Source organism: Electrona antarctica, assembly GCF_951216825.1.
Source record: "Electrona antarctica genome assembly, chromosome: 9".
Lineage (NCBI taxonomy): Eukaryota > Metazoa > Chordata > Actinopteri > Myctophiformes > Myctophidae > Electrona > Electrona antarctica.
The window spans coordinates 27930168-27949568 of record NC_136790.1 but is presented as its reverse complement, the minus strand read 5'-3'; the positions used below and the strand labels follow the sequence as shown (position 1 = coordinate 27949568).

The window sequence follows — 19401 nt, the reverse complement described above, 5'->3', positions numbered from 1 at the left end:
ACCAAACTGCTGGGAGTCCATACTGCCTGTCTGCCCCAGGTCTAGGTGGAAGCTATTCTGGGTTTAGTTTGGCTCGGTGGCTAAAACTCATATGGAAACACTGGAGATTTAAAGGGTTAAAATAATTAAAAAGTATACATTGTACTACAATGGCATGTAGGGGTTGTTTTGGTGCCGTCCTTAAACATACCTAAAACATTTTATCCTAACCTATCCTTGTTAACTGCTATACTATTTTAACATGAAAGTAATTTAAAAACACTCAATTTATTATAATACAAGAAAGGTCTTTGCAACAGAGGGCCCAGTGACATAACCAAGTTGGTATTGATGTTATTGATGAGCATTAGGGCGTGGTTAGAATTGGATTGATCTATTTCTGGAGGGTACAATACATTAGGGACCCATAGTCAAACTGTACTGGAAGCAATGCTGTAGTAATTACACAACAGCAAAACAAAAGACCAAGAGAACACAGCTGACCTCAGTGACAGGCGTGACCGACAGATGTGGCGGACACACACAAGTCTGTCTCGCACAAGTATGTCAAAAACCTTAACAGATGGAGGATAAAAATGTTGTACTGTCTGTCACAACATGAATTCTTTTCTTGTATCCATTGTTAATTCCATGTACTGCTGGCACACACACACACACACACGGCAGCGGTGGCCGAACGGATAGCGGCGCGGGCTAGATACCGGAAGGTTCCCAGTTCGAACCAGCCGTCCGACACGTTAAAATTACCACCGCTGAAATGCCCTTGAACAAGGCATCAACCACTACGATGAAATGTGTTCTATGAGCAGGGCCTGGCTGGAAACAAGTTCTTGAGCTTAGCCCAGATACCCTGGGTAAATATAGATTTCATTTCACACACACACACACACACACACACACACACACACACACACACACACACACACACACACACACACACACACACACACACACACACACACACACACACACACACACACACACACACACACACACACACACACACACCTTCTTTTCACTGCAAAGGCTGATCACGTAACTTTGGGAAAGTGTCATAGTAGCTTGTTTACAACTGAAATGCCCCCCCCTGATTATTAATAACATCTAAACATGTAACATGTAAACACAACATGAACATAGTACTCTTATTATGCATATCGCATTCTCGCCGAGATATATCTTCGAGTTAAAAAAAGGGGGGACAAATAACAAAAAAAAACGAATGGTTCAACTTCAAGCCCATTAATTAAGATTCGAGTGCCAACCCTAACGAGCGAAGGTTCGCACCCTGAATGTTCGGGGACAGCCTTACCAGTGCAAAGCAAGGCGTTTCATCTGGGGAGCACAAACAGAGATGGTTCATGCCATCTTTCATCTGAAGTCACCACACTGTCCGAATATGGAGCTCTAGTGGACAAAGTCTACACAACTGGATCAGGATGCATTCAGTGTATAAGATTCTCCTTGCAAAGAAAGACAAAACAAGATGTGTTTTCACAACACAATAATGTGCAGGTTGCCATTATCAATGTCATCACATGCCAATGCATGCGCACGCACGTGCACACTCACACAATATCCACAGATCACAAATCGATAGTCCCAGCTGACATCCATGCTGTTGACAAGAGGTTTGATACTGTATGAGGGGGTGCAGGCAATAGGCAAGGCAGCTTCCAGCTGGAATTACCTTGTCTGTATTTGGGGAGTACATGAATTTACTTCTGCACAAGCTCTAACAGAGGTAGCCATTCTCCATTGGATGCACCAACTGTCTGTCCTCCTCATCTGAATATACATGCTTCTGTAATAAATCACTTCATATTATCATTTGGATAAGCAATGATGATGCCATATTGGGTTTAGCTCTGTATAATGACTCAGCCAGGACCATGACTAATAATTATAGCTTAGATGTTATTGTCCTATATTCCCTGTGCTTTGTTGCTCATAACAATTTTTAACAGTCAGAAATGTCCCATTGTTATCATCTTCCTTGATTCTGATTCATTGGGTGACCTGACCTTACTGGTTGACCTTACTTAGTGATGAAAAACATAATGAATTCAACAGACAGAGCTGTATTACAAATGTATTTGCTAATTCATCAGTCAGATCAAGTCTTGGCTAGAGGCAGACAAAGATACCAAATTAAGAATTAGTGTACAAATGTTTGATTATTATTTTGTTTATGTACATATATTTAAGCTGTGATACTATTTGTAATTTGTACTTATACTGCCAAATGATACAATCTAAATAAATCTACATCATACTAGCTAGCCAGTAACGTGACATTCTGAAATGTGCTGCAAGCAGCACTCATTCAGCTGGTAGTGGTCCCAGTTTAACCACTTTAAGTTAACCATATTCTATATGTCATACATACTTCATATTATATTACGTGACACGTTGAGCGCTAGATCGCTAAACATTTGGAAAAATATTGAAATATTTTAAAAAATGTATAAATAATTGAGATTAGTTTTTTGCAACACAAATAGCCTTTTATGGGGATCCCTGGCACAAACCTTTTAGACGGGGGTCTGTGATTGTGATTTCGGGAAAGAAAATCACACCCGTGTGAAGTGAGAGGCGCTCTAATCATCGTACATCATCATCAAGAATGGTGGTCCCTTATTGGCCAAGGGTTCCCACCGACATACATATGCCGATTTGCTCAGACACATGACGTAAATTCTCCATTCATTGTCAATGGCATTTTTAATGTTTGTTCAGACAACATTAAAGCTGCGCCCCTCAAACATGACAGACATTTCGGCTATCCAGCCTTAATCAGTGTGATTGCCCAAATACATTTCATGATCCTTGACTTGAAAAATCTGGACAAACACTGTCCTACATAAACACGTTCTCATTCCACCGCGTCTCAAGACAAAACCAGGCTGATCCGAAGCGTCTCAGGAGCTGACACATATAGCAGAATGAATAAAGAAGGCGCTGGAGCAACTTGGACGATTGGGGCCTTTTTATTAACAGGGTGCAAAGCACAGAAGGAAAAAAATCGATATAAGATTACATCTTCATCAGGTCACGTTCTCACCCCTATCACAGACTCTCCCTGATTCCTGCCTGGTACCACAGTGGGCAAACAGCATGACCTCACACCACTGCCCATCACTGACTCTGATGTCACTCCAAATGTCGACATTTCACCAACAAAGCCATATGCTCCACACAAGACAAGATCACGCCATTTTCCATGACGCCTAGAGGCCACTTGACAAGCTATTGTTTCCCTCAAACAAAGTACAATCAATTGTTGAGCCCCAGCTAATCAGGGTGCAATAGTCCATTGTCACCAGCAGATGGGGAAATGTCACTGGACAGTATCACCCAGAGGGGACAAAACAAGAAAATACATTTAGTGCTGGAGATTGCGCACTACATTATGCCCCGAGTACCTAGTAGTCTATTACCTACGTATATGAAAACACACATTTTCTCTCAAATGGGGAGTCTCATTTAACTCGTAGTGCAGACGATGCTCTGCCTCAAGCCTGGCCTGAAAGGGTTCTGTCTGTATTCATTTAGCCGACTCCTCAGTTCAATTCCCAAAGTTCAATGTTAATGGGCTGGGCTCTGTTGAGAATACATGGCAGGGCATGACAAGAGGAGTGGCGCCGCCAAGATCATCATAGTTCTCTGTCCCCAGGCTCATTTCTAAGGGATGGCAATTACCATGTACAGTAAGTGGTAGATTAATTGTCTGAAAGGGGAAGGCCTCCCACTGAAACGTTCATGTTCTGTCGTACGACAGTGTTGCTCGCTCGAAAATAACAAAGATTTTCGAGTGAGCAACATGACACAGTTGTGTCACGACGAAATAACAAATTAGAAGACGTAAAAATTAGACTGAACAGAGCCTGAGCAGGGAGGTCAGAGAAACAGCTGTCGCCCACATGGCCCCACAGCTGATGGGCCATGCCACATACAGAGACTGCAGCTGACGGGCTGAATGGAACACATACCGTACACAGTATGCACGACACACGGCATAGCACACGTACGCGGCATGCCCCGTAGCGCTCACACACCCTTTTCCACCTGCTGTTGCCCCCTTGCTTTCAAGGGACACTGTCCTCACTTGACTATAGCTAGCTTAGACTGACTCAATAGTTCGAAATGGAGCAGGTGGGTGTCATGACACGCTGTGGTGACAATTTGTTCCTATGAATCATAAATGAATGGATTAAAAATACATCTCATAAAACATGAACGCAAATCGTCTCAAACCATGCATACATGCAAACCATGTGCTGCTTTCGAATGCGTTGTGTTCACTGCTGTGATGCGTGTGAAAATGAGCTCCTGGTTTTAAGAAACATCTGCCCTAAAGGCCTACAAATCCTCATTATACTGTATATCTTTATTGTCTGGAAAAAAATTGCCACTATATATATATCTGTTTAAATCATGAGGGATCTCAATTATGCCCAATTAAAGCCATGGGATGAAGCTTCAGTTGCCAGATGAATGGAGAGAAAAGCGTTTTTGTGTGTGTTGATGTGATACAGTCAGGCCCAGCTTTGTGCAGCCCGGCAGGGGGTGGGAAGAGAAAAGAAGCAAAGCAGAGGGGAGAGAGGGCCTGGGGGTTGAGGCCTGCCGCCACTGGCCCCATCAGCTTGTCTGTTGCGGCTGGGGAATTGGGGGCTGGCCCTCCATGCTGTACGGAATGGCGCTCAGGGCCACGCTGGGGGCTGTGGGCCGTGACAAACGCTAGTGTGTATAACCCAGATGCCATGAAGCAGAGTAGGTCAGAGTGTGTGTGTATGGGAGGGTGGGGGGAACAGAGGCCATAGTGTGGGCCACCATCCACAGACATGTCTGCTATATCAAAATCCCCCCCTGGGGTTTAAGGGAGAACAGATTTGCCCAAGCACTCCTTAGATGGTACATGAAGAGTCACTGGTTGTCAACGAGTATAATGAATGGGCTCATTTCCACAAGTGCCTGAAGACGGACAAGAGCTGCAAAAGATGAATTGATGGAGGAGAGGAAGAAATACCTCCATAGACCAGCTGTCAATTATGACACCAAAAGTTTCTTATTTTATTCTCTTTTCTGCTTTTCACACATAACTTAAACGGAGCAGAAAGGAAAACCACACCTGTGTGAACTGAGCGGTGCAACTATACATTTATTGTTATAGTTACTGTACTCTACTGTGCTCTGTACTGTATTGTAGTGTACTGTGAAATGACAGTTACCATGTGGGGGTCCGTGTGGGGGTCGCCGGAACATACAGAGCCCCAGGAACGGCCCAGGGCTCGTACTGTAGTGTACTCTGTGCTGTACTCTACTGGCCACTAGGTGTTGCAGCTTTCCGTGCTCGGACATACAGACAGACACAGAGACAGACATACAGACGGACGGACACACATATCTCCGTAATGTAGCGGAGGCACCGCTCAAAAACGAAATGTTCTGCAGGCCTACAGTGACTTCTCACGTCTGGCATGAGCCCTAAACTTAAGCACTGACTGATATCTTGGATTCATATTATTTTAGGTGTGTATTTATCCTGATATCTGATACCATAGTATCAACACATTTCATAACACTTAAACTGTCCTAATGAGAGCTACAGCCTGGCTATAGCATGTTAACATTTAACAAATTACATTTAATGAAACAGTCTCTAGAGATAATCCTCTTCAAGTTTATCACAGTCAATCCAATTTGCCAACTACATGATAAATGACATGATGTTTATCACACAAAGCATGCATCTAGTCTACGTGTATGACAGCTGGTCAAGAGGGCCCTGAGAGCTTTGCCATTGGAATATTGTCTCATAGATAGAAAATGCAAAGACGATGCATTGAAAACGACTCTGTCACAATAATGTGAAGCAGTATTTTAACTTTAGGGAATGTAAGTTCACAGAGAGTCAAGTGAGGACAACTGTGTTAAATGCTCTACTGTGCAATAAGGCGTCAGAGGAGAGGATCTGTTTATGCTTCACTTCAAGTAGAACATTTAATTCAACATTGTCCCTCACTGTCTGCACTAACATTTATCATGTTTGTGGTATTAACTGTGCACACTAAAGGTATTGTCTGCCGATAGGCCAGGAGGCAAAGACTATGGTTTCGCCCCTGTGTCTGTGTGTCAAGGAAGACACTCCATCCCAAATCTTTAGAATCGGCCTCATATGGTGTCGCCCTGGTGTAGACCAGTCCCCTTTGCATTTTGGCCTATAACTCTTGAACTGTATGTTGTACAATCAAACATTTTCCCCTGGATTCCTTAAATCACAACACAACTGCCACGGCCATTTCCCCTTTAGAAACCTTTTCCACCATTTTCTTCAAGCCAACACTTTGTTACTACTCCTGCAGATTGTTTCCAAAATTCACACAAATCGGTACACATGATCTCTGGAGTCATGTGAAAACCATGCATCATTCAGAAATGTCCCTATTCCCTTCCAATTGGCTATGATTCCAATGTTTGCGAGCGGGCCCCATTTGACCAAAAATAATTGCATAAATCACACATTGAAAGGCCTCTAAATAATGCAGAGTTGAAAGCAATTCATGTTTCACATAAACCCATAGGGGGTGTTACCAATCCTACAAATGTCAAACAGAGGTTTGGTAATCCATGCTGTTTGACTATAATTTCAAAAACACACATCCATTTAAAGCCCAAGCCCAAGCGTTTCCACTTCTGCCCATAAAGCACTGCAGTCCCGCCCACTTTCAAGACGAGGGCAACGGAAGAGAATTTCCCATTCATTTTTCCATAGAAGTTTCAGAAAGTATTTATTTAAAAACATTTCAGCCTCGGACAAAGCCAACTCGGCTCCTGACAAATCATGTTTATAATTCTAATTATTTTGTTCGTCCCAAAAAAAGTTTGTTTATTGTCATGATTTGTCAGGAGCTGAGTTGGCTTTAACGAAGGCTTAAAGGTCATTAAATAAATACTTTCTGAAACGTCTATGGAAGGGAAATTCTCTTCCGATGCCCTCGTCGTTCTGAAAGGGGGGGGGGGACTGTGACGCTCTATAGAGGCACCAAAAATATGAAAAGATGAACCGTATGTTGTAGAGAAACTATTTCCCCCTGGAGCTTCCTCATGTCCTGATACAGCCCTGGGTATGCCACACCGCCTGGTGAAGACCTAGCCGGCATGCCAAGACTATAAGGGCAATTTGTTTTGCAATGGCAGATTCGTCTGGTTTCCAGGCTAGCAAACACCGGCACTCCAAAGAGTGTCCTTATCGTTTTTAATGACATATTTTCAACTGACATAATTTTTGATGCAACACATTTGTGCAATGATGTACTAAGATGAAATTCTTTCCAACAGTTTGAGTCATGTAACTACATATTCATACCCTTCAGACATGTACTGCTGACAGAAGGTGCCAGGGGCTAACACAAAAACAAACACGAAAATGACAATGACGATCTGAATGTCATTTGGCTGTTAAACCTTCAGGTGAGAAAATAATTTCCCAAATTCTAGCAACAAGATCATCATCCTATAACAGCGATTAGCCACTGCCTTCCCCGTAGGGGAGCAGGAGTATTACTTTACCACCCAGTGAGGTTGACACCTGTTACAGTACATCTCTGCTATAGTAGGGGGGGGGGGGGGGGTCCTATACTACAGCCACAATGCTTTTCGAGTGCTGTGCATGTGCTGCCGTCATATCGTCTTTCGCTGCGTTATCCAGGTCACATGATCGGCAGATACCCTACACACACAGACCTGACATCGTCAATTTAGCCTGATGGCTGTGCGCAAAGATTGATTGTGACTAAAGGGTAACATCCTATGAGGTGAAGTGGTAGTGTAGTTCTGATGAGCTAATGTTGCTGATGGACACCTTTAGTTGTCTTTATGAACGCTTACACGAGGGGCCCCAACGCTACTGTAAATTTGCTGCTATTTGAGCCAGGCATGCTCCTGCAACAACAATAGGCCATATAGTAGGGGAAAGGGTACCCATAGAGCCATTCTAACAGGATAACCCACGCATTGATCCATCGAGAAGTGGCCTAGGCGCCCGAACAGTACAGTGCAGCAGGTCCGGCTTTTTCTATTGAATTAGTCACTCAGATAGTGCTTCCTTCTGGCTGTGTTATGAAGCCAGACACACTTCCTTTTTCTCGCCCTCTGTAACGCTGTCCTTTCTGTCATGCATGGGTTAGAGTAGACACACTCCCCCCCCCCCCCCCCCCCTCTCAGAGCTCATCTTGGCCTGTCTGACTGGACCAGCAGGAAGCTTGGTTCTGGTCCACGGGGCGGGTGATAATAACTTCCCTCCTCTCCCTCTGCTCACCGCCTCCTCCTCCTCCTTGAAAACCCTCTGCTCCTCTCCCGCCTACACCTCCTCCAGGCTGCAGTGGTGAAGGTGACTGCTACCCAAATGGATTGGCCTCTAAACAGCGATGGGTCTGAGGATGTTGGAGAGACACGGTGTGAGGGAATAGTATAATCGCAACGTCCCCAGTTTGATTCCAGCTAGATAGAGAGCTAGATTCTAGCTGCTAGAGACTTGTCTTGCATGCCTTCTGCTTAATTTCCCTTTGTGTGTAATCTTTCTTGCTAGATTGTATTCATCCTTGATGCGGTACGTGTGCCTTTCAATGTGAGTGAGTACTTGGTAGATGAGAGTGACTGTGTCTGTCCAGGTCGAGGGCGGGTATCTCTCTCTCTGCAGTATTAACTGTCTAAAAGAAAAGAAGGGGCTCATATAACAGCCCATGAATGATGAATGCTAAGCTCTCCCAGAGGGAGTGCACCCATGATCTACACTACATTGTCTCTATAGTAGAACATCACACCCTGGTAACACTCATACACAAACCCACCTCCACTAGTATTAATTGAACCACACCATGTGCTTTTAATTTCTAGTTTGTATACATTTGTGATTCATCTTTATGTGAAAACGTGAAAATTCAATATATTTTTTAAATAAACCACACCAGACAGCCAAACTGAGCACACACACAAAGGCAGCGTTTGGAGATGCCAAAGACAATCGTGCACGCCTACCTAATAAAAGAATCAGGAAATCACTCCAGGGTTCACAGATGAGAAATGGGTGGGGGTGGAGGTTCTCAATATATCTCATACACAGTAAAATCCTCAGTGTTAATTTATCCATTTGGGTATTCTCCACTTTAGTACACCGTCTATCCCCTCTGGCAGTAGATGTGTGAAATACTCACACGGGATGTTAACCACAGTGAGGTCAGTATTGATCAGTGCGGATCCAGGGCTGTGGGGTATGTCTGCTCTGGGAGCACGGCTGTTTTCCCGGCCTTCCACAAGCTGTACCTCTCTATTTGCGTCAGAGAGGGAAATAATAGCAGCTCAGGCCTTTCAGTCCACGACCACTGAACCCCCTCCCAAGCAGCGTGCAATGGAGACATTAATGGTCATTATCATACAAGGCACAGGCCCTCAAAATAACCCCCCCCCCCCAAACAGCACTCCTGTTGCGAGCGAGAGAGAGTGTGTGTGTGTGTGTGTGTGTGTGTGTGTGTGTGTGTGTGTGTGTGTGTGTGTGTGTGTGTGTGTGTGGAGGTTGGGCGCAGGATGTAGATGGATGGGTGGATGGTGAGAAGTACACAGGCAGCATAATTACTGCAAGGGTCATTGACAGCACCCCCCCCCCCCCCCCCCCCCCCCCCACACACACACACACACACACACACACACACACACACCCACACCCACACAAAGTAGCTACATCCACCGTCAGACAAACAGAGAATGGGTGGGAGAGGGCTTTGCTTTGTTGATATTTTCAGCGTTTTCTTCGCCTCAGAGCAACGCCATGCTTGGCTGACAGGCACAGGAACGTAAACAAAAGCATGGCTATAGTTCTCTGTAGAAAGCTGTAGGGAATTTCAACCTGTGGTTCATGTTTCGCTCTGTGACTGACTGCTGCCCGGGGTAATGATAAACCTACTGTCTAGAATGCACTGACAGGCACAGTAGAACTATGCTAGCCTCACTAAAATGCAGGCAGGATCTAGTATCTGCTCTTTGGAAGCCATTAATGCAGCAATCACACAGACTTCACATCTCTCAGTACTCTACCGGCCCAGCACATACATGACTTTATGAATCCTCCAATAAATGTTTTTCTTGTAAAGCAATTTACTTCAGATGATCCGAGTGCTTATTTTTGCCTGATGTTCATCGTAAAGGTCATGGGGAATCAGGCCCCCGTTTTCTGCCTATTCTAATACAAATAATTGGTGTATTCTGAGATAGTGTTACAAACAAACAAAACAAAACATATTCCTGACAATACTCCCAGAGCCACAGACCTTTCACCACAAAAACCTGCCACCATTTCATATATTGAAAGATAACGTTTACCATTTATTAACAGAACTATTTTCAACCAGTGGTCCAGGTTCCAGGTGGACCCCAGCTAAATGATGGAGAGTTGGTAGCCAAATGGAAGCCTTATAAGATCTTTAACTCTTTAACTTAAGAGTGTAACCAAATACGCAAAAATACGTAACCATTTGGTTTCATTTTACACTCTCAAGAGTTATTAATTATTGTTAAACATATGAGCGTCGTGACTGTCACAGACATGCGCAAAGCAAGTTCAGTCAGGAAACTCAGTGCAGTTGCTGCCGGCCGTTCATTGGGCATCATATTCTCAGTCACAAGATTCACTCATCCAATCACACATCTTCATTCCGGCTATTTAAACTGGAAGTTTGCACTGCTCATCCTGTTTGCTTGCTGCTGCACACACTGATTCTGCTACTGCCTAAACTTTTGCTAAAAAGCAGATCCAATTCATCGCAAACCATAATAAATATATTGCTCATTTTATATTCAACTAGATGGGCAGGTCAGGTTGTGGCCTCCTGGTGGCGATATAATAGGCCAATGTGAAAAGGATGCCATTTCTTCTTACACCTTGGATGGCAATTGGATGATTTTTATTTATTTTTATTCCAAAGCTTTCACGTAAATTGCACACTGCGTTCATGATTTGAGGCTTTTTGTTCAAAACGGGCCAATCCTGAAAACATTGAAAGCCAATGTCAGCCAATTAGGATGGGATATGAAATATCAAACAGATCCGACTTGAAAACATGACTATAGAGATAGTGTGTAACGATTTGCGGGATATTTGGACAGAATCTAGAGGAGTAATATCAAAAAATGTGTTTTTCAAAAGTCGGCCTCCTGGTGGTGCTATAACAGGCCGCTCTGGAGAATTTCGAGCAGAGGTTCATCGTTGGCATCCAGGGAGTGTGTGCAAAATTTGGCATCGACCGGGTTAATGGTGCCAGAGATTAGCTGGTAACAGACAGACGGACGGACGGACGGACAGACACGCACACAGCCACACACACACACACACACACAGACGGAGTGCAAAACATACTCTCTCCCCATGCCTTCGGCCTGGTGGAGACAATAAGGAAGGGCCTGCAACTCAACTTACTTGAAACAACACAGGCAGCAACAACAACGTTTTGACCGTCATGGTCTTGTTCGGTTTAAAACATGTCTGGAGCAAGAAAAGTTCCTTTCCTTTTTCCTTTATTAAAACAGCCAACTGTCTCTGCAGTGAGTCAGTGTGTATAAAGCGTGCACAGTGCACACAGCAATATTTTAACACATGTATCTATACCAGACATATGATGATCCACTAATCTCCTGACATTGTAGTAGTCAGACAAGTCAATGTGGTGTCTATAAGCCTTTACACAGCCCTGGCTAGGCAGCCAGTGGAGATACAGCTTTGATTTGTCTTTCCCTTTTCCAGTGTCAGTATAGTATCTTGAGTATCTATAGACAATCTTGAGACTTGATATAGGTAATGCAACTCATCCAATTGTATTGTGTCACTGTCAGTGTCACTATTATTTAGTTAAAGATATGACTTTCTATCTTTTCAGTATTCCACAAAATTTGTGGTAGGATATTCTAAAACCTAAAAACCACAATTTAACTTTATGACATATTCCTCTGGGATAGAGGGCACTTAAAGTGAAATGTCCCAGTCAATGGCCACTAATACAGATGGTAAATCTAGAAATCAATGCCGTGTGTCCATTCTCTAAATAGTATATCATGTCAAGGAAGACAGCTGTCAGGATTACATTTGCGGAGAATCTGTTCACAAACTGCCATCCCTCTTTGTTTAACTAGATTGGAGCTCTCAGCTTATCCCAATACAGTCTTCTTCATCTAAAACGATGGAAACTGTCTCTCAGAGGAATTGCCAGCCAGCTGAGAGCCTGATGCAACTGTTTTCCCATTACTCTGAATGGAAACACAAATTGAAAGGAAGGTACAGTATGTCATTTGTCTTGACTAATCACAGTCAGTACCATGCATTAGTCACTCCGAAACCATAACAATATAGAGGTGATATATAAAGTTATCATTGCAGAGTCAAACACTTTTTTAAACATGCATAGAACAATCTGTGAGAATTGCATGTGCTTGTGCTATATTGCAGAAAGCCTGTTTTGCACGTGAAAATGAGCCAAGGCACAGACTGTTTTGTTTTACAGAGGATGTCCTGTCTGCAGGACAAAAGAAGACATGAAACAAAGAGAGAGAGAGAGAGCGAGAGAGAGAGATAGAGAGAGAGAGAGAGAGAGAGAGAGAGAGAGAGAGAGAGAGAGCCTATGCACTTCTGGTTTGCTGCCAAGGAGGAACAGATTCCTGTTGATACATGTGACAGTATAAACCATGTTTGCAATGGTCCTCACTTCCTCAGGCTGAGGCCACATGGAGCACTGAGGGCAATATGAAGGGCTGTCCCATACACAGGTCAAATAGATGTGATAACCTACAACCTTGCTCTCTTTGCCTTGTCCCACAAATGACACTGAGCAGATTTCGCAACAAACCTCTTTAACCATGCACTTGAACCCTAGCAGCATCCCTATTCTGGGGCTCACAACGCATAACAACACGCCACAACGCACCACCTTGTGAGCTTGTTGAAGATATTACTGTCGAGGAAACAGGAGATGGCCTAGTATAGAGCCCTTAGGAATAGGAATCTGGTTAACTAAGTATAGGGTTTGGTTATCTGTGTACTACGGCAGCAACACAGATGTTCCCCCTGCATGGGGATCTGAATTGATTTCCACTGTTAAACCAATAAATTACGGCCATGGCACAGTCATACCGCAATGCCAATGCATTTCAATGGGAATGGAGCGGTTTGCTGCCATTTGCGGATTTCAATTTCTTTTGAGGTTTTTTAAATAACGCTTTATTCCCATTGAAATGCATTGACAGAATCAGCCCTCATAGGTAGAATAAAAGTGCGGTGTGATCATGCCCTCAACCTACAAACAGACACATTAAGCAATTCAATTCACATACACAGTAAATCCCTCAGTGTTCATTTATCAATTACCAGAGTGTACGAATGGAACCAGAAGGTTCCCTTTCCTTTGTACTCTATCAGAGTTAAATTGTTAACAGTGAGGATTTTACAGCTTCATAGTTACATACAAATGTGCAGGTCAGCTCACAGCACATGCAATGATCAGATTCACCTTCATAAAAACTTCCCAAAGTGACAATTGTGAAGAGTTCGATGTTTGTCTGTGGAAAGAAATGTTGTCAAAACCTGTCCAGCAGGAAATGTTTTCCTGTGTGGACCTATACAACCACAGTATCATGTGACAGCCAATCCTCTCATTCAAATGTGAACGAAGAACGTTAAATAGATGAAGACGTGTGGGAAGAAACAGAAAGTGCAGATAAGCAAATTTAAAACAAAAACAGTGATGTGTGTGTGTGTGTGTGTGTGGGGGGGGGGTTTGTGTGTGTGTGTGGGGGGGGGTGGGAGGTGGGAAAATATCATTAGTGCGGTTCACAGCCCCAGTTTTCAGGATGCTGTGTGACCTCTGCAGGATCAACAGTTTGGCCAAGAAATAAGCATTCCTATGTTTACCCGATTAGCCTTTTACAGACCGTCTTGTATATGTCCCAGGTCCAGGGTAAACTGTTGCGCTCTTCTTTGTCCTTTGTTCAGGGTCGACTGCAGGTGCTGTGGTCTAAATCTTTTTAAGGAAAACTGGCAGGAAAGGACTTGCACTCTTCATAAACTTTTAAAGGAAGACTCCTTACACAGAGACTAAGAATTTTTATTTTTATTTTATTTCAACATGCTCATAAAGTGCTCTGTACGTGCTCAAAGTGAAAGGTCAAAAAAGCAGCAAACAAGTATTTTTCTGCCAGTTTTCTTCGTATATGTCCATAAATGTTAAACTGATTGCCACATAACTCGCTATCCATGCTAGCCAAGCAACAGTGGTGGAATCTACTGTGACAGTATAGCTTTATTGAATTGAAAGTGCTGACCCCATTAAAAGCAACTGAACATCCTAGACTAAAATAAACACAATGCTGCACTGTACAGCCAGTTTGTATAGGTGTGCACATGTCTGTGCGTGCGTGTGTGTCATAGACAGACAGACAGACAGACAGACAGACAGACAGCAGAGCATGTTATAGAAGCTACAAATTCAATATTTGAATCAGCCACTGTAGGCTACTTTCTCAACTTGCATGCCTTTCTTCTAGATCAGTGACAAACGGACCTAATGGCAAAGACTTTCTTCAAGTCAGCCCATTTGTGTCAACCACTGCAAAGGGCAAGATAGAGCATGTGAATGCATGACTTACAAGACTCGATTTGTCGGCGCACTGTTCATTTTATCTGTAAAGTTATTTCTTCATCCAATCTAAAACTTTTTCAATTAATCTAAACTCTAAAGCAAAGCATGTAAATCCATAGGTGCCAAATACATTTTACATCCTTATGTTTATGGTCTTGGGTGACACATGACACATAGGCTACTGTAGGACATCACGTCACGTGTTTGCTCTCTCCCATTGTTTCTTCATGTCCAGGAAACAGGATATTCACACAGAGTAGGCTAGAGCTGACCAGCTGACCCATGCAGGAAAGAGAGAAGGGGTCTTTTAAAAGTAGACCTTCGTTTTCTGTTCATCTCTCTCTCTGTGTGTGTGTGTGTGTGTGTGTGTGTGTGTGTGTGTGTGTGTGTGTGTGTGTGTGTGTGTGTGTGTGTGTGTGTGTGTGTGACAGTGTCAGATAACTTTCATGTTTACCTTCTTGCCACTGGACATTGATAGATAATCAATGATAACGATTAAACGTGATTATTATAGGCTACACTTAGCCTCAGATTTAGACTCTCGTAGATGTATTTGTCGATTCTGACATTTATATTGAAAATGTCAGAATCGATAAATACATCTACGAGTCTAAATCTTAGGCTAGGCTACACTAACAGTGACAAGTCAATAATTCATTATTGCCGGTTGTCATTGTCACTCATGCAGGTAACACTACAGCATCTAAATAAAGATATAGTTTAATAACTAACTTGACATACAGATCAATTCAATTGAGGGACAAATTGAAAGGGGAATAGCCTACTTAATATGTAATAAAGGTAAAAACAGCGGTGCAACTAAGCTTATAACAAAGATGCAACACTTAAAAGCGAGATAACAACAAAGTAGTATAGCCTGCACTACAAAGGAGCAATACAATAAAGCGAGACTGAAATATTTCGCTGCAGGTGTCGTTGAAAACCGTGTGAAATTGTAGCGTAAAAGCGACTTTCATATACGCATGGCCGTGACTGTGTGAGTGATAATCAAACAGGTTAAACATATAGCCTGCCTACTGCATCTTACCTTGTTTCTTTTGTTGGCGACTTCACGTTGTTGTGGTCGATGTGAACTCCACTTCTTTCAAAAACCGGCGCCGGTGCCGAGTTAGCCTATTTAAGAAAAATAATAATAATCTTGTCTCCACCACTGGCAAAACTCATTATTATGTTACAAAAAAAGCTGGTGGTCACGGTGCTCGGTTTGGTCCAGGAAGGGAATCAGCCTGGTCGGCATTGTGTCGCGCGTACACAGAGCCATCTATCCGCGGCGCGCACCCTGTCTCCCTCACTACCTTCAACCAATCCATCCAACAAACGAATTTCCCTCTACCCGTGCTTGTGCAACTGCCGGCTGACCAATGGAAGAGCGCTCTCTGGTGCGTAAACACGCTCAAAGCAACAAAACAAAAAAATCCGTTACTGCCGTTATGGGGTGTAGGTCTTAAGAAAATAAAATGTATGAATGGAACATTTGTGACCTTGCCAATATTATCCTCGGGGTATTAAACGGATAGGCCCTGCTACTATACGGCATTTATAAATCATGTAATTCACTTATGGGTCAAACGGTCATTCATTTGAAGGGGTGGATCATGGAATCGCCGTCAACCATGATGGAATAAACAAGCCGAACCTTGTCTTATTAGTTCTTGTTTAGCTTTTTAAACTAAACAAAAGCACGCAACACCCGGGTCTCGGGAGATTTTGATGAATTGAAAATGGAGGACCCTGATGTAAAACAAGTCTGCTTCATCTGGTTAGCAGTTTTTGTATTGAATTGACCTGTACCTTCCTTGGACTGTTTTTGATTGATTGATTGAAAATGTTATTAACAGTTTGCAGAATTACAGTACATTTCAAGCACAAACTCAATACAAAGGCTGTTAACTGTGAGTGGACGACCCAATTAAGCATTACACTTGTTTACAACAGGGTCCACCATGTTCAATTCATCAAAACATTTAGAGACGTACAAATAGACACTTCTATATAGACAAAGAACAGAACAGGAATTCATCATAATGGAGGTAAAAAGGGAAAAGAAACATATACAGTGAGGGGAAAAGGGAGGGGGGGCGGTGGGGGGGGATTCAGATTTTACGGGGGCCAGTTTCGAATTGCAGCCATCCGTAGGTGCCCTTTGAGAGCGGTTTTGAAGGAGTCAAGGGATTCGCATGTCTTAATGACTGTTGGTAGGGCGTTCCACATTTTGGTGGCATAGGAGCGAAAAGAATTTAGTCCCTTGTTTGTGCCGAATCTGGGTTGTACATGGTTCGTTGCACTCCCTCTGGTGTTGTGGGTGTGGACTTCGTTAACATTAAGGAAGTATCTAGACAGGTACATGGGTATCTTGGTGGAGTATCGAATCTTGTGGACCAGACCCATTGCAAGATGCTGTACTCTGTCGTCGACCCTAAGCCATGCCAGTCTGTCAAAGTGGGCAGGGGTGAGGTGCCAGGAGGTGCATGCATAGTCAAAGAAGCCTCGTACGAGGGCTCCTGTTAAGGTCTTCAAGGTGTTTTTGTCGACCAGTGAGGAGATCCTGTAAAGGAATCTTGTTCTTTGGTTGACTTTTTTGATTACGTTGGTGGCCATTTTATCACCGGAAAGATTAGCCTCCAGGATGGAACCTAGGTAGGTAATTTCATCTTTACGTGTGATAACATTGTCACCCACTCTAACCAAGAAGCCATTTGCCCATGTACCCATTCTGTAGCCACCCAGACCAGGCTTACCCATTCTGCAACCTGTTAATAAAAAAAACAATCAATCAATCAATCAATCACTCGAGCCAAACCAAATGTAGCTTAGTAGGCCTACTCCTTTTCCAAGGGATAGGCCGCGGCGCATATGAGCCTAGACCTACCCAATACCTAGCTAGCTCTGGTCCATAGCTCTAATGCGTTTCATTTCTAAATGCAACGCATTAGAGCTATGGACCAGAGCTACCCAATACCAAGGTCTAAATTACCAGAGGCGCTATTTTGGCTTACCTACAGCAGTAACCTATATTAACCTGTCATGATATAGCCACCATATGTCTATTTGTTACATTAACACTTTATTCACAAGTGTCAACATAATATTTTTATTATGATTATATTAGCCCATATTATTATTATTATTATTATTATTATTATTTCATCCTGATCTCAATTGTTATCTGGTAATAATGGGCAGATCAGTTTTTCATGTTAAGTTCCACTCGCAAAAGACGTAAGAGGAGCATAAAAGCTTTAAACATCATGTAGGCTTTGATAGGATTGTTCAATGCTGCATTCTTTTAATGCATCATTTTGGACAATATGTTAAAGAGGAAGGAAAGGAGTGCCACCTTGTTGCGTAGCTGTGGCAAACTGAACAATGGAAAAGCCACGTAATCCATATGGGAACTGCAAAAGAAAGGAAATGGGAGGGCTGAAGGCCACCCAATTTTACTGTACACCAGCTGAGACAGGTTGCAGGGCAAAGAGGCAAGAAGGTACTGTACACGGCCATCGCAGCCAAGTGTACAGTACCTTTGAACACAGAAAAATATAATACCTTTGTGTCCAGGACTGGTTAATTTGTTACTGGAGCAAAATGCTTTCTTCAAAACCTAATGAGTCACCCAAGGGAGGGACAGGCCCCATCCCCCCATTTGTGAGGATTTCTGCTACCCCGTGATTAGGCTCATCCCAGTGCCATGTGCTATATGTACCCCCCCCCCCCAAACCAACCACACACACAAATAAACCCACACACACACACACACACAAATAAACACACACACACACACACACACACACACACACACACACACACACACACACACACACACACACACACACACACACACACACACACACACACACACACACACACACACGCACGCACGCACGCACACACGCACACACGCACACACACGTCACTCTCAGCTTGGCTCCTATTGAGATTTAGCCCCTGGGCTATTGTGATGATGAAACTTCCTATAGGCTATACACATGTTACTATTCCACGAATGTGGTAATATATAACATTATTTTCTTGGCTTGTTAATTCTCCCTGAAGGATATACAATGCAATATGCATAGGGGAAATACAAGTTACTGATCTTTTTTAGAATGCAATCAAAAAGATTGATTTTAAGAAGCCTTACATCTAAATTAACTGAAGTAAAGTCATACAAATTACTACCCATGTTTCCCCTTTGGATTTCATTAAATGAAAAGCTGAATAGGACATGCAGTCTGTGGTGAAAAGCTGAATAGGAAAGGCAGTGTGTGTCTTAATTATTTAAACATTGATAAAAAACAACACATTAATAGTCAGCCTAAAGATAAGCAAGCACAGAATGCAGGCAGTCAGAGTGAGGGGACCATTGTGTGTACAGGCCAGCTAGGGAGAGGACTATGAATTTTAAGTACAGGGGATTATGCTCTTGCTCTGCTCCTTGTGGAACAACAGATGTTAACAGGGAGAGGGTTAACCTCCATAGAGAGAGAGAGAGAGAGAGAGAGAGAGAGAGAGAGAGAGAGAGAGAGAGAGAGAGAGAGACGAAAGACACCCATGCCTGACTGACACTGTGACTGTGCCATGTCTCATCTGCCTTTTGTCAATGTGCATCCTGTGTGTCTTGTGCAGCTTCACTGTGGCACATTGCAAGCCCTCCTCCCCACCCCGGGGCAAGATTCCCCCTGCCTTGACCTTGATTGACTGG

The 19401-nt window shown here is 43.2% G+C and overlaps 1 protein-coding gene across 3 annotated transcripts in view; it reads right to left on the bottom strand.

Annotated features, from left to right (window-relative positions):
- Positions 1-15995, bottom strand: part of frmd4ba (FERM domain containing 4Ba) — a 52363-nt gene extending 36368 nt beyond the window's left edge. For all 3 annotated transcript variants that reach the window (XM_079510959.1, XM_079510958.1, XM_079510960.1), the window contains exon 1: positions 15727-15995. The gene's annotated coding sequence lies outside the window, so the exon portion shown is untranslated. The remainder of the gene's footprint in view (positions 1-15726) is intronic.
- Between the last annotated feature and the right edge of the window lie 3406 nt (positions 15996-19401).